The following is a 13,459-nucleotide window of genomic DNA, read 5'->3' as shown; positions in this document are numbered from 1 at the left end:
CTTTGCAAGTAGCATAGTGGGTCAACTTTATCAAGTTATCTCCATAATTGGGGCAAGGGTACTCTCTCTCTCTCTCTCTCTCTCTCTCTCTCTCTCTCTCTCTCTCTCTCTCTCTCTCTCTCTCTCTCTCTCTCTCTCTCTCTCTCTCTCTCTCTCTCTCTCTCTCTCTCTCTCTCACCACACACACACACACACACACACACATACACACATTCTCTTAAAGGATCCACTTTTTCTTGAGTTAAGTAGTATTTATTAATCATGTGTAATCCACTCATACATATTAGTGTTGACTTAGATTAAGGATATTAATCCTTGATCATATATATTTTCACTATTCTCTATTGGTTTTCCATATAAGGTAAATTATTTACCTTGGAGACTAGACATTGTGTCATCCATCACAAGAATGTCTTTTGTATTTCTTGCATGGTATCTCTTTTTATTCATCCCTTTCATGACTTCATAGGATTTATGACCTCTTTGGTTTGGACTAGGTGTTGTTTGTAGATAATGTCTTGGTATTAAACTATTCTATGATTGATTCTCTTCCATATAATATCTAATACATAGCCATCATAAGAAGGGGGCATACATATGGACTCCCTTGCATATTTTTATATGGTATACAAACCAACCTTCATGGATATGATGGATATGTATCCATCTACACGGTTCCATAATAGATCAATAAATCACACAATTATTCCTCTCTCAAGGGTACTATGTCCATTTTGAGAACTATCTATTCCATCATTAAAAATACACTTGAATTGTCAACCTAGGGATGTAGGACTTGAAATGGGTCAGCATGATATGTGCACTAGGTTCCTTAAAGATTCTCAACACCTATGCTACAAGAAAGTAAAATGCATAAAAGGAATCTATACTACTGATGCAGAATGGTAAACACACTTGGACTAACAACAAATAATTGTAAAAACTTCAAAAAAGGAGTTATAAACTAGTTAACAATTCAAACATCCACTATGATCATTTTCCACAAGTGTCGTAGGGAATTTCACAGTAACTATGTTGTAGGACCAATATAGTAAATCTATCTTAAAATAGGAAATTGCAAGAAATGAATCTACTCTACCTAAATCTATTCCACCTCCCAAGTGGTCCCCCTTGGTTGGCTTCAACTAACTAAGAACACAATAGGTATTCCAAAATCACTCTCTCATTAGAATTCTTCTTTGATTACATGACTAGATAGCTCATGAAGAATAGGAAAGAGCAACTTCTGAATCTCAAACTAGTAATATTTTATTAAGTTTTCATCTCCTAACCTCAAGATGACCCCTTCTTCCTTATATATAGAGGATTGGATAATTATTACAAACATAACATAAAAACTACAAACAAACATCACCATAAAAGAACAAGAAATTTCAACCATGACATAAGAAATTGATTAAGTAATAGAATAACAACTCACAGGAAATATAGCAAGTCAAGTCTTCCTAGTTTTTCTAAACAATTACTCTCCTTGCATGTGTGGCTTATCATCTGGAACTAATATGTGCTTCTTTTTCCATGAATAGTCCTCATTACTTCCTCTACAATGATCACCACTCTTAGTGCCACTTCCCTAAAAATTAGAAACATTTGGAACATGTTGGTGTTTGAAAACGTTGGAGGGTTTTCAATTATCCCAATGAGAACATGACACATCTAGGGGCAGCTAACTCCCATTTTCAACATGCCCATTCAGACACCAGGCCAACTATAAGGCTTGACCCTTCTTCTACTTCAGGGTTTGCTAGACCTAGGCAGGTAGACCTCAGATTCAAATGATATCGTACCATTGCAAAACATATCCCTGAATCTTATTAAGCAAATACAACCCTTATTTCTCCTAAGAACTCATGAAGTAACACAGACCTATGATAGCTAAGTGTAGATCTATGAACCTCATAAGCTGAGTGAGGGCATTCTATTATAGCTCTTCAACATGAAAGGGAAAAACGTTGATTATTGATGTTGATGTTCAAAAAATCCTCAAGCATGCAGAAAAACCTAATGATCCTATAACTGATCAGTGCCTAATCCATTGGGCAATTTCATGAATCCAAAACATACATCTGTGACATCAGGACATATTCTATATGCCCAGACATCAGATCTATCTAATAACCTTGTGATTCAGACATCAATGTTCATTCAGATCTCATTCTCACAAAATATCCTTCTCAACATAACCAGTAACCGTGTCAAAACACATTAAGCATTTACTTGGCACTTTGTTCCAACATCAAAATATATCAGACATACAACCCTAAGGGGAAGCAAATTGATCTCAGCTCTTTGTTCCAAGACCACATAAGACTACAGATTACTAAGACAGGAGACGAGAACCAGAATGAAATTAATGAAATGCTACTCATATGTATTCATTTTCTTTGAAAATATACATTCATATACATGAAATGAAAACATGAAAATACCAAACATATCAGAACTATCTATATTATCTGCACTACTGTTGTTCACATGAGAGAAAAATGATGAAGAATGAAGGTGGAATTATAGTTCTAGGTCCATTGAAGTGGTCTCACAGAATGACTGCAACTTTTCTACCAACCATGGTCTCTCAGTCACAAAAATTGGAACCTCTTCATCAAAGAAAGATAGAAAGATATAAAAGAGAAAGAATTCCCAGATCTAATCTTTACTTGACAAGTGTCCACTTGAAATTCAATCTTTTGGTAATTGGAAACCTTTTCTTCCTTCTACCATTGATCTGATTTTTGTTTCATCATTTCTTGCAACTGATTTGCAAATTTTTGTTTCTGAATGATGAAAAAATTTTGAGTCACCAAAATATCTAATTTACCCACTGAAATGCTGGTGAAATTTTAGTTTTTACTGAATGAATTTTCTCAAATTTTGACCCATACTACATTTCAACTATTTTTTACTGATATTCAGGTCATTACCTTGACAAAAAATCAAAACTAAACTTCCTGGTCTAAATGTGGTTACAATTCAGGTACCTGATAGAAAACCTTGTATTCCTCAAATAGATAGATTCTTGTGCAAAAACTAACCTTGGAATTAGAAAACTCATCTTCTAACGATTCCGATGGTATATGATAAGGCATACTTTACATACCAGAAGCCTCCAGAATCACAGTTTGAAAAATTCCTCCTCTGTTAGAAACTTCAGGTCTGTGACTCTTCACATTTTTTAAATTTTGAAAAATTTAAATTAGGCTAAAGTCTAGAATTTAGCCTAATTGTTCTTTGAATTTAAAAAACTTGCACGTTAGTCTCTTGAAAAAAATAATTTTAAAATGAAAATTTTAAAATCATTTTATTTTCCCTAGCCTCTTTAATTTTGGGTCAACTCCAGGTTTGACCAATGCCATGTGGCACACTCTAATTAGTCCAGGCCTACACAATGGATGCCACATGTCCTTTTCTCACTAACTAGCTATGCTAAATCTTGTGCATCTTCTTCTTGGCGAGTTAGCGAGAACCGTCAGATCTGCCACGTGGCACAATCTCATTGCAACCAATCTGATCTTGGCATATCACCTCCTGCTCGCTCAACCATCTGCCACTTGGCACTACTTGATTTGTTTTCGAATCATAAATAGGACCCATGTTGCATTTTACATTGGCTTTTATTCCCGCCGAGCTTTGGAAATTTTTTGGCTAGTCGCTATCTCGCTAGCCAAAATTTCTCACCACTTTTCAATGGCGAGGTAGCGAGTCACCAGATTTTGGACCTTTCTGACAACTTACCTCCTTGCTGACATCATTTCTTGTATTTGCATGTTCTTTCAAAATTTACGTCCTTATGGACAGCTAACGTCAATTTTCTTTCGATTGGGGGGGGGGGGGGGGGGGGCATGGCATGTGGTTGCCTTTACAAAAGGCCTTTACTTGAATTCACATTGAAATATGTATTGCATAGTATTTAAAAGCTATATTCTCCCCTTCCACAATAAATGTGGGATTAATGTTTATCATTGTTTTCCCCTCCATTCTCTGTGTGAATGGTCATTTTTTTTAAAGCTCTGACCTGCAGCTTTGAACGTGAGCTGCCTGCTTGTTTGTTTGTTATGGATGAGATTCCTTTTTTAACGCTAGCTGCTGCAAATGCGTGAGCTTCCTTTCTTTTCTTTTCAATGCTACGTGCCTTCTTCATCCACACATGTTCTCCCTGTTTGAATGGGCATGATCCTCTTATGGCATGGACTGTTTTGTTCCTTGCATGGCATCTTGGTTGTGGATCTGGCGTTAATTGCAAGGTTGGCTGCGTGTTCAGTATTTTCTTTCAATTTGCTTGCGTATTCATAAACTCCTCCCTTGTTTTGTTTTTATGGCATGGAGGCTCTTTTTATGCCTTTTAACTGGCATTTTGTTATTTGCAGTGGTTTGGAATGTTTACTGGCTTTGAAGGCGTCTTTTGCACTTTCAATGCATTGGCTATTCCTTCTAAGTTTTCTGCTACCTTTGTTGTCTTCATGATAGCGCGGGAGTCCTTTCTTATAACATGGGTGATCTGTGAGTTAGTTCTATAACTTTTGGACGTTCTTCTTTTACTTTGGCATAGGGTTCCTCCTTAATAGCATGTGTGGTTTCAAACATGGGCTGCCTAACATGGATGGTATTCTTTAGAGGCTGTGGCTTCTTTCTTTACATGAGGCTCCTTGTTTGAATCTCAAACTAGCATCCCGCTTCTTAAAGTCGTGGGTGCCTTCCCTCAAGCGCAAACTTCCTCATTGTTTCTTACTCCAACACTTCAAGATATAACAAATGGTTTTAATTGGAATACATAAGAAATAGAAATACTTGAGTTGTTCTATATGGATTTACAATGATGCCTTCAAACTCATTTAATTTCTTGCAATAAATTCTACCATCTTTTGTATTACTTGTTTTTAAAAATGGACGTATTTTAGATCATTGGTCTGTTATCACTTTCTCTACTCGAGTCTTAACTAACAAAATTACTTGTGTCATATTGGGTTAATTTAGGGCATCACTCCTCCAACCACATCCACTATGTATCTTTAACTTGGATGTATGTTTTGGATTCATGAAATTGCCCAATGGATTAGGCACTGATCAGTTACAAGATCATTAGGTTTTGCTGCATGCTTGAGGATTTGTTGAACATCAACATCAATAATCAATGCTTTTCCCTTTCATGTTGAAGAGCTATAATAGAATGCCCTCACTTAGCTTATGAGGTTCATAGATCTACACTTAGCTATCATAGGTCTGTGTTACTTCATGAGTTCTTAGGAGAAATAAGGGTTGTATCTGCTTAATAAGATTCAGGGATATGTTTTGCACTGGTACGATATCATTTGAATCTGAGGTCTACCTGCCTAGGTTTAGCAGAGCCTGAAGTAGAAGAAGGGTCAAGCCTTATAGTTGGCCTGGTGTCTGAATGGGCATGTTGAAAATGGGAGTTAGCTGCCCCTAGATGTGTCATGTTCTCATCGGGATAATTGAAAACCCTCCAGTGTTTTCAAACACTAATAGAACATATGCACAACAATATTTCTACTTTTATTCAAATATTAGAACATAGCTTAAAATATTTATATGAAATACTACACATTGTGTATAATATTAAGCAAGGTATGTTGTATCCACTATCCATAATTTGAATAGGTTCTAGCCGTAGCCAGCATAAGTTCAAAAGATATTTAAAATAAAAATGTTGGGAATGTTTTTCATAAGGCTCAAAGAGTAAGTTCAAATTATATAAAGACTACATCAAATTTTTGACATTAATATGCCTCATCATCTGCCCCCCACTATGCAAATGCTTATCCTCAAGCATTGTACTTCTTTACTATGGCTCTGAAATCTTCCACTATAGTCTTCCCCTGTTTCCCACTTCTAAAGGTGTAGAAATATCCTCTAGTTCATCTCCAATGCTCACCCAAGTGTTCTTCAACCAATGGGTCTAACCTGCTAGGATTATGTTCATATAGAGGCCATAGCATTATGTTCATACAGAGGCCAGAGAAGGGTAGGAGGCTGAAAAGTTAGTGGCATCCATAGCTCTCTTTTTATTTTCCTTCCCAATAACATATATTTAGGCACTCTATTAACTCCTACCTCAAAATTGATAGGGTTGTGTGGTTCAACCTTTTTGAAAGGTTCTGGTAGTCGACTCCATAAATTTTTAAGCCCTGCAATTTCTCTGTACTGTGTGAAATTTGGAAATGTTTGGTATTCTCTGTAAACTTTTTCCCTTTCTTCAAACACTTTCTCTTTGATTTCTAGTTTTAGTGTTCCACAAGTTAATTAGAACCAATCTCTCAAAAGGTCATAAGGTTTATGGGATTCAACCCAGAGTGGTAATGGATCAAACTTTTCAAGATCTCTATAAGTATCCAACTTCCTATCATAATTTGTTTCATTGTGCATCCATGATATTGGAGATCTTAGGTGAACATCCCCTATATAAAGTAGATGATTCCACTCTATCTCATGTGGAATTATAAAATTATGCAAATAGAGCTCACACAACAAATTCTTTTTCCATGATGGCAAAGTCTGGTACACATTATAAAAATATTGAGCATTTTTAAATTCATAGTCAATGTCTCTCATTGTCATCATCAATTGAAATAATAGAAACTATTCCTTCAAATAAATAGCATACACCCTTGGGGGTGGTCTATAGGCTATTTCTTGATTGACTAGCTTTAAGGCTTTATTCATCTATTGTTTCTATTTGTCAAGTTGTTTCTTTAATGATTCAATTTCCTCATCTCTATCAAATATTGCCTTCTACATTTGGTCTCTGTCCTGCCTCCACAAGGATTTTTGAAAAATAAAATTATTGTATAGACCAAACAATATCAATTGAATTGTAGATGATAGAAATTCTTGAGCCTTAGATTTCATCTTTTGTTCTTTGGCAACTTGCTGGAAATATTGAGTGTACTAGGAGGATTTATAAGGTATAAGAGAAACATTGGAACATTTAGGGATTGGTAGCATGGTAGGTTGATCATTTATAGGGGCTTTTTCTAGAACAACAATAAGGTTTGATTTATATATTTCTTGATTCTCTTGTGGTGTCTCATTAATAGGTTTAGTTTCATCTGTTTCCACATTTTGAGGTTCTAATTGCATAGGAGAATCATCTGGGATATTTTCAACTAATGATTTTGTGTGAGACTTTGAAATTGGGGCTTTTCGATTTTCAATGGAAACAAGGGATGACCAACCATGCATGCAAGGAATTTTACACATAGGAATCTCTTTAGCTTCGACCATTTTATAGGTCCATTTTGGTTTAGGCGTGCCTGGAGTAGATGCTGCAAGAATGGATGTTGCAGGAACAAACCTTTTTCTTTTTGTTACTTTAACAGAGGGGTTTTGTGCTTCCTTTTCAAGTTTAGGGCTTTCTTCACTATCCTTACACTTGCCCTTATCTGTAAAAGAACTTAGTATAGCATCCTCTAAAATAGGTTGAACAGGCTTATCAAGAGAGGGTTCTTTTACTAGTTTAGTTGGATTTTGGCTTGACTCTGCAATTTGTTCCTCATAAGGAACAAGGTTGGCTTGTGGTTGTAAGGTCTTGAATTCAACAAATTATGCCCATGAAATAGGGAAGAATCCCTAAGAGATCTTTCAACTAGAAGTTTAATGAGGGCATGATAGGAAACAAAATTTGCCTTTCCTTTTTGAGTTTATTCAGCAATAATGCACATCATGTTATATAGGAAATTGGGGACATTAACTTGCATGTTATGTCTTATGCAACTAAGCAATTTAAAATGACGGGCATGCAAGTTTGAGAACCTTCCTTCATAGGTTAAATACCTGATAATATGGGTTGCCAATTCTGGATATGAAGCTGGAAGAGAAAGTCTTTTATACCCTTATTTTGTAATGTCCAGTCGAGGGTCACCTAGCTAAGTGAACTATGCCCATGAGGACCTGGCATCATGCTCATTTGGATAATGCTCCCCAACTGTTGGTAATCCTATGAATTCCACTATCCTATCCTTAGTAGCAATCACTCTTAGTCCCCATACCATGGCTTCCCCTTCATCAAATGTAGTCATAAATTACATTGCCACTTCTTCATTGTACTCGATTAATTGTAAGAAATAACCAAGCCATCCACAAGCATGAAATTGTCAAACTACAGATCAACATCCATGAGTAAAATATTATGAATGACTGACTCATACCTCTTTAACCATCTCCCCATCTAAAAATATTTGGCTTTGATTTACTCTACTTTTACCACTCTGATAAGTTTTCCACTTTTCACCTTTGCAAACTCCCTCTTCACCGAATTTCAAATTAATCTTTCTAAGCAATGTTGTTACCACTTCCTTTAACAGGACTCCATTGTGTTTGGCATGTAAAATAATGATGCATTAATTATGAAGGACATCAAGGTATAATATGCGAGTGTTCTCACAATAACTCTTAGTCCTTTCAATCATGCCAAAAATAGGTGACCTTTTCTCAAAATCTTGATGGAAAGGGTACGATAGGTACAAAAAGATTTTAAAAATTAATGAAAACATATTAGATTTCTGCCAAAGTACAACCTATAGCCAAAGTATAGCCTATAACCAAAGTACAACCTATAATGTGGACATGACTTAGGATAACGTGGAGATGACATTTGGAAATTAATACACTTTCTTGGCCCCCAACTAAAATTTGACAAGTGTCCACACTTTAAAAATTTTGGTATAGGAATGAGAAACTGGCTTAAGACTTATATGATACATAAAATGCAGTATTAGATATAAATATCGAAACCTATATACTAAAAATGAATAAAGAGTAAAGAAATTGTTATACCTAAAAATTTGAGAGTGTACATCTGCATGTAGATTGGTGAGGTGGCAAAGTCTGATGACTGTAGAAAAAGTGTTGACACTATAGTTTATTGAAAACAAGAAAAATAGAATGTGTAGGTGATGTGGAGTGTAAGTGGATGGTAGATAGAGAAATGGGATGGGTTGATATGAAGAAAGAGAAAAGTGAGTGAAAGAATGGCCCTCATATTAAATGAGGTTTTATTATGAGGGTTTCATGAAAGTTTATCATGGAATGGCTACATGAAGAAGATTTTCACCCTTTGCTGTAGGAACTATGTTCATAGGAGTTGGTAAACTGGTTGGTCAGAACTACTATAGGAAATCATCTTTGGTCTATGTTTTATGATAGAGGCACAACCTATTGTCATTTACAAGTAACTTGAATTGGACAGGATCAATTTTTGTCAGTTGCACTGCTCCATTGTCGAATACATATTAAATTTCATAAGGTCCTAACCATCGAGTCTATAACTTCCTTGGATTTTATTTGAAGCGAGGAGAGCCCAATCTCCTACTTTGAATTGTTTATTATGGATATGTGCATCATGCCATTTATTTTTCTATTGTTCAATAAGTTTTGTTCTTTCCAAAGCTATCTTTCTTATTTCATCTAGTGAGTTCAAGTGGAGAAGTCTCTCTTCTTGTGCTACAAGAAGACTAATTTTCAACTCTAAAGTAGTGCACAATGTTTTATGCTCAAATTCAATAGGCAACATGGTTGCTTTACCTTATACAAGCTCAAATGGAGTGAATCTAGTTGTTGTCTTCCATGTGGTCATGTATGCCTAAACAACTTCAGTTAATCTACTGGTGCAATCCTTATTGTGTATGTGCATTGTCTTAGTTAGAATGGCTTCAATTTCTCTATTACTTCTTGAGGGTGATAGGGACTAGATTTATGGTGCCTTATGTTGTATTCTTTCATAAACTCAATGATCAGGTTTGATGTGAATTGGGCTCCTTGATCTATAACAAGTTCTCTGGGGACTCCATAATGGGTGAATATTTCTTCATATAGGAATTTGGCTACTTTATCATCTCTTGCATTTTTCATTGCTCTAACTTCTGTTAGAGTAATTAGTTGTTCGCACTTATTAATTAGATCACTTTGATTTAATTAATTAAGTTTCCTATTACTCTTGTTCTTAAGCTTTCTTTTAGGTGCATATAATTAATATTTTATATTAATTATAATGCGCAAACCTAGTTAGGATTTCGTGATTACTTTTATAAAGGACTCACCTCTTTGTATTTTTTCATTAAGAAGTATTCATTCAATCAATCTGGGAATATTGTTACTCTCATCTTGTTGAGTTCTTTCGCTTTTCTTTTTCCTTCTTTTTTTGGTTTCTCTTCAGCAAGTTATTTGCATGCAGGTGATCTTGGCAATCTGTGAAGTTGAATTTCTGAACTTCTACATGGTATCAGAGCCTCCCTGCTGCTTCTCTGTTGAATGATTTTTGAAGCCGTGATTTAGAGTTAGAAACCCCAGCTTTTTTGAGGTTTTTTCTTCAATCGAGAGGAAGAGTGATTTTTCAGAGCACTTTGGGCCCAAGCGGACACTGAGTCCATTGGATCCGGAAGGCCATTTCAAGTCAAGATCCATATAAAATTTGTCTTTTTTGTCATCCGTAGCATCAAGCAAAAAAATTTTGCCCCCTAGGAGGTCGTACGAATGATATTTTGCATTTATTGCAAAAAAATTTCAAAAAAAAATAATTTAAAATTGCCCTTTGGGCTGCTTCGCCTAGTGGCCACTGGGCGGCCACCAGCGCTTAGCTCACTAGCCACCGCAGTCGGCTGAGCTGCTGCAGAGCAGCCCGGCTCGGATGCTACTGGCGGGCCACCTGCCAATCGCCCTTTCAGTGGCTCTGCTGGCATCTGCAGCCCCTACAACCATCGCCGCCAGTGACCGCTACCTCTCCTCGACCTCGCCACCTCCTCCACCTGTCTGCCTACGTGGATTCCTTTTTGCATAGTTAGCACCACCACGTGGACGGGTCGCAGGCCATCAAATTTTATGCAGTAATTTGCTGACATCAGCATGATGTCATCAAACCTTGCATGCACCTCTCCTAATTCTATTTTGGAGCTACTTGTGGTTTTTTGGCCATAAATTGAGCATATGCACGTATTTTTCTAATCTGAAAGAAGTACCGAAAAGCTAGTTCCAAGACGAAGATAGTGGTGTAGGAGTTTTTTGATTTTGATGCAGTTTTCCTTCCTATTTTTGTAGTTGAAGTCCAAAGTTCTATTTTTGACTCCGACGAGCATTTCTTGTGCATCCCATCTCCGTTTTTTGAAAACGTGATATTTTTGGAAAGCTGGTTTTGTCTAGTTTTCAGAAATGGTGTAATTTCTTCCAGATTCTACCCCATACTCTTTCTATCATGTTTTTGGCATTTTTTCTCTATGATGGATATCTTGGGTATTTCAGGTTCGGGGATCGTTTTCTCAGCATGGGATCTCTTCTTTTGGGTTGTACTTTGTTTTGTTACAGCTTGTTTTCAATTTTGATCATTATAGCTATCATTTTGAAGCACTTTTATGTATTGCACTGAGATAAAGTGCCACTTTTGCATTACGGGGATCATGAACATTGTTTTGCGACAGTTGTACATGCACTATTTTCATAAAGCACCATTGGGGGGATAGTTGTTTGCTATTTTAGGCTTCTCCCTTTGTCAAGTGAGTGTCCCTTCCACAACATTAGCCCATGCAGAGTCAGTGTGACCGTGTCTTTATGGGTGTTTTGTACCTCTTCCTTGCTCGTCGTTCTTGGTTCATCTGTAGGAGACTTTGGCCCACCTTCTCAGTTGCCTATCATTAACCCCCCGTCAGCATTAAGGGGGGCTTATGGTGTTGTTCTAATGCATCCATGGTTCGATGGTTTGATAGTGTGAACTATGTATTAAATGGTTGATCCTATGTACAAGGCGATTGCAGTGACTGGCTACCTATGCATTTCGGTGAGATGGATCATCTACCATATAGACATGCACGGTTCGTGCCTTCTTCTTCCATGGAGGTTTTTCAGATTAGTAGTTTGACAGATTTGCGGCTTCTTCATGCTTCAGTGATGCTTCTTCATGATCACTCCTTGTTCCTATTTTAGGGGACATTTCCCTAGTTGGAGGCTTCTTTTGTTCTTCACTAGGTTCTTACCTCTTTTTGGGGGAGGGTTTTTCCCACATGGTTTTCTCTCTTTCTCCATTTTATAGAGGTTTCTTTTTCTTGCATTGTACTTGGATACCTAATCAAGCCTTGTTGCCGAGACCCTTCTTTTCTTGCTTTCTTAGTTGTGCTAGGTTAGCTTACCTCCCGAGCTTCGCTTAAGGGGGGGTTTTAGAGTAATTAGTTGTTCACACTTAGTAATTAAACCACTTTGATTTAATTAATTAATTTTCCTATTACTCTTGTTCTTAAGCTTGCTTTTAGGTGCATATAATTAATATTTTATATTAATTATAATGTGAAAACCTAGTTAGGGTTTCGTGATTCCTTTTATAAAGGACTCACCTCTTTGTATTTTTTCATTTAAGAACTTCCACCCATTTGGTTACATAATCTACACATACTAAAATGTAGGATTTTCCACTTGATGGTGGATCAATGGGACCTATGAAGTCCATACCCCACTTGTCAAAAGGTGTTACTACAATTTGTGGATTAAGTGGCATTTCATTGGTTTTGGTTGGTTGGCTCATCCTTTGGCATTTGTCATAGTTGGTTGTATAAGTCACAGCATCCTTATGTAAGGTTGGCCATATATATCCAATTGTAAGTACTTTCAATGTTGTTCTTTTTCCTGCAAAGTGGCCTCCACATGGTTCATCATGACAAGCATGTAGTATATCATATATCTCATCTTCTCTGACACATCTCCTCATTACTTAATCTAGTCCAACATAGAAGAGATTGTTATCTATCCAGGAATAATGAAAACTTTTCTTTGCTAGCTTCCTCCTTTCTTTGTGAGAGAAATGTTGGGGCATTTTATTTGTATCAAGATAATTTTCTATGTCTACACACCACATTGTATGAGTTTCTTTATGGAACAAGTGCTCATTTGGAAAGGTATCTTCAATTGGAGTTGGATCTTCATCAGTAATGGTCAATCTAGACAAATAATCATCAACTATGTTGGATTTTCCTAGCTTATCAATAATGGTAATATCAAACTCCTATAACAATAAGAGCCATCTTGCCAATCTACTATTTATAGTTGGTTTATTCATTAAGTACCTTATAGCTAAGTGATCAATATGAACACAAATAGGATATCTAGTTACATAATGTCTGAATTTGTTCAATGCATAGACTACAACTAGAAGTTCTTTTTCAATTATTGTGTAATTTAGTTTAGGTCCATGAAGGTTTTTACTAATATAGTAGATGGCATTCTCAAGATTAGCGAGATTTTTTCCTAATACAGCTCCTACAGCATAATTTGATGCATTAGTATAGATATGAAATGGAATTGACCAATCAAGTCCCTTTAAAATTGGTGTCGTAGTGAGGAGTTTCGTAAGCTATAGGAAGGCTTCATTACATTTGGGTGTCTGAATGAATTCAACTTCCTTAGTCAATAGTGTATACAAAAGACTAGCTATTTTATTGAAATCTTT

This window comes from Cupressus sempervirens, chromosome 11 (genome assembly GCF_028749045.1).
Source record: "Cupressus sempervirens isolate cs-2001-9-10 chromosome 11, ASM2874904v1, whole genome shotgun sequence".
In the NCBI taxonomy this organism is placed as follows: Eukaryota; Viridiplantae; Streptophyta; class Pinopsida; order Cupressales; family Cupressaceae; genus Cupressus; species Cupressus sempervirens.
The sequence above is the reverse complement of the archived record's forward strand: the minus strand, read 5'-3'. Positions refer to the sequence as shown.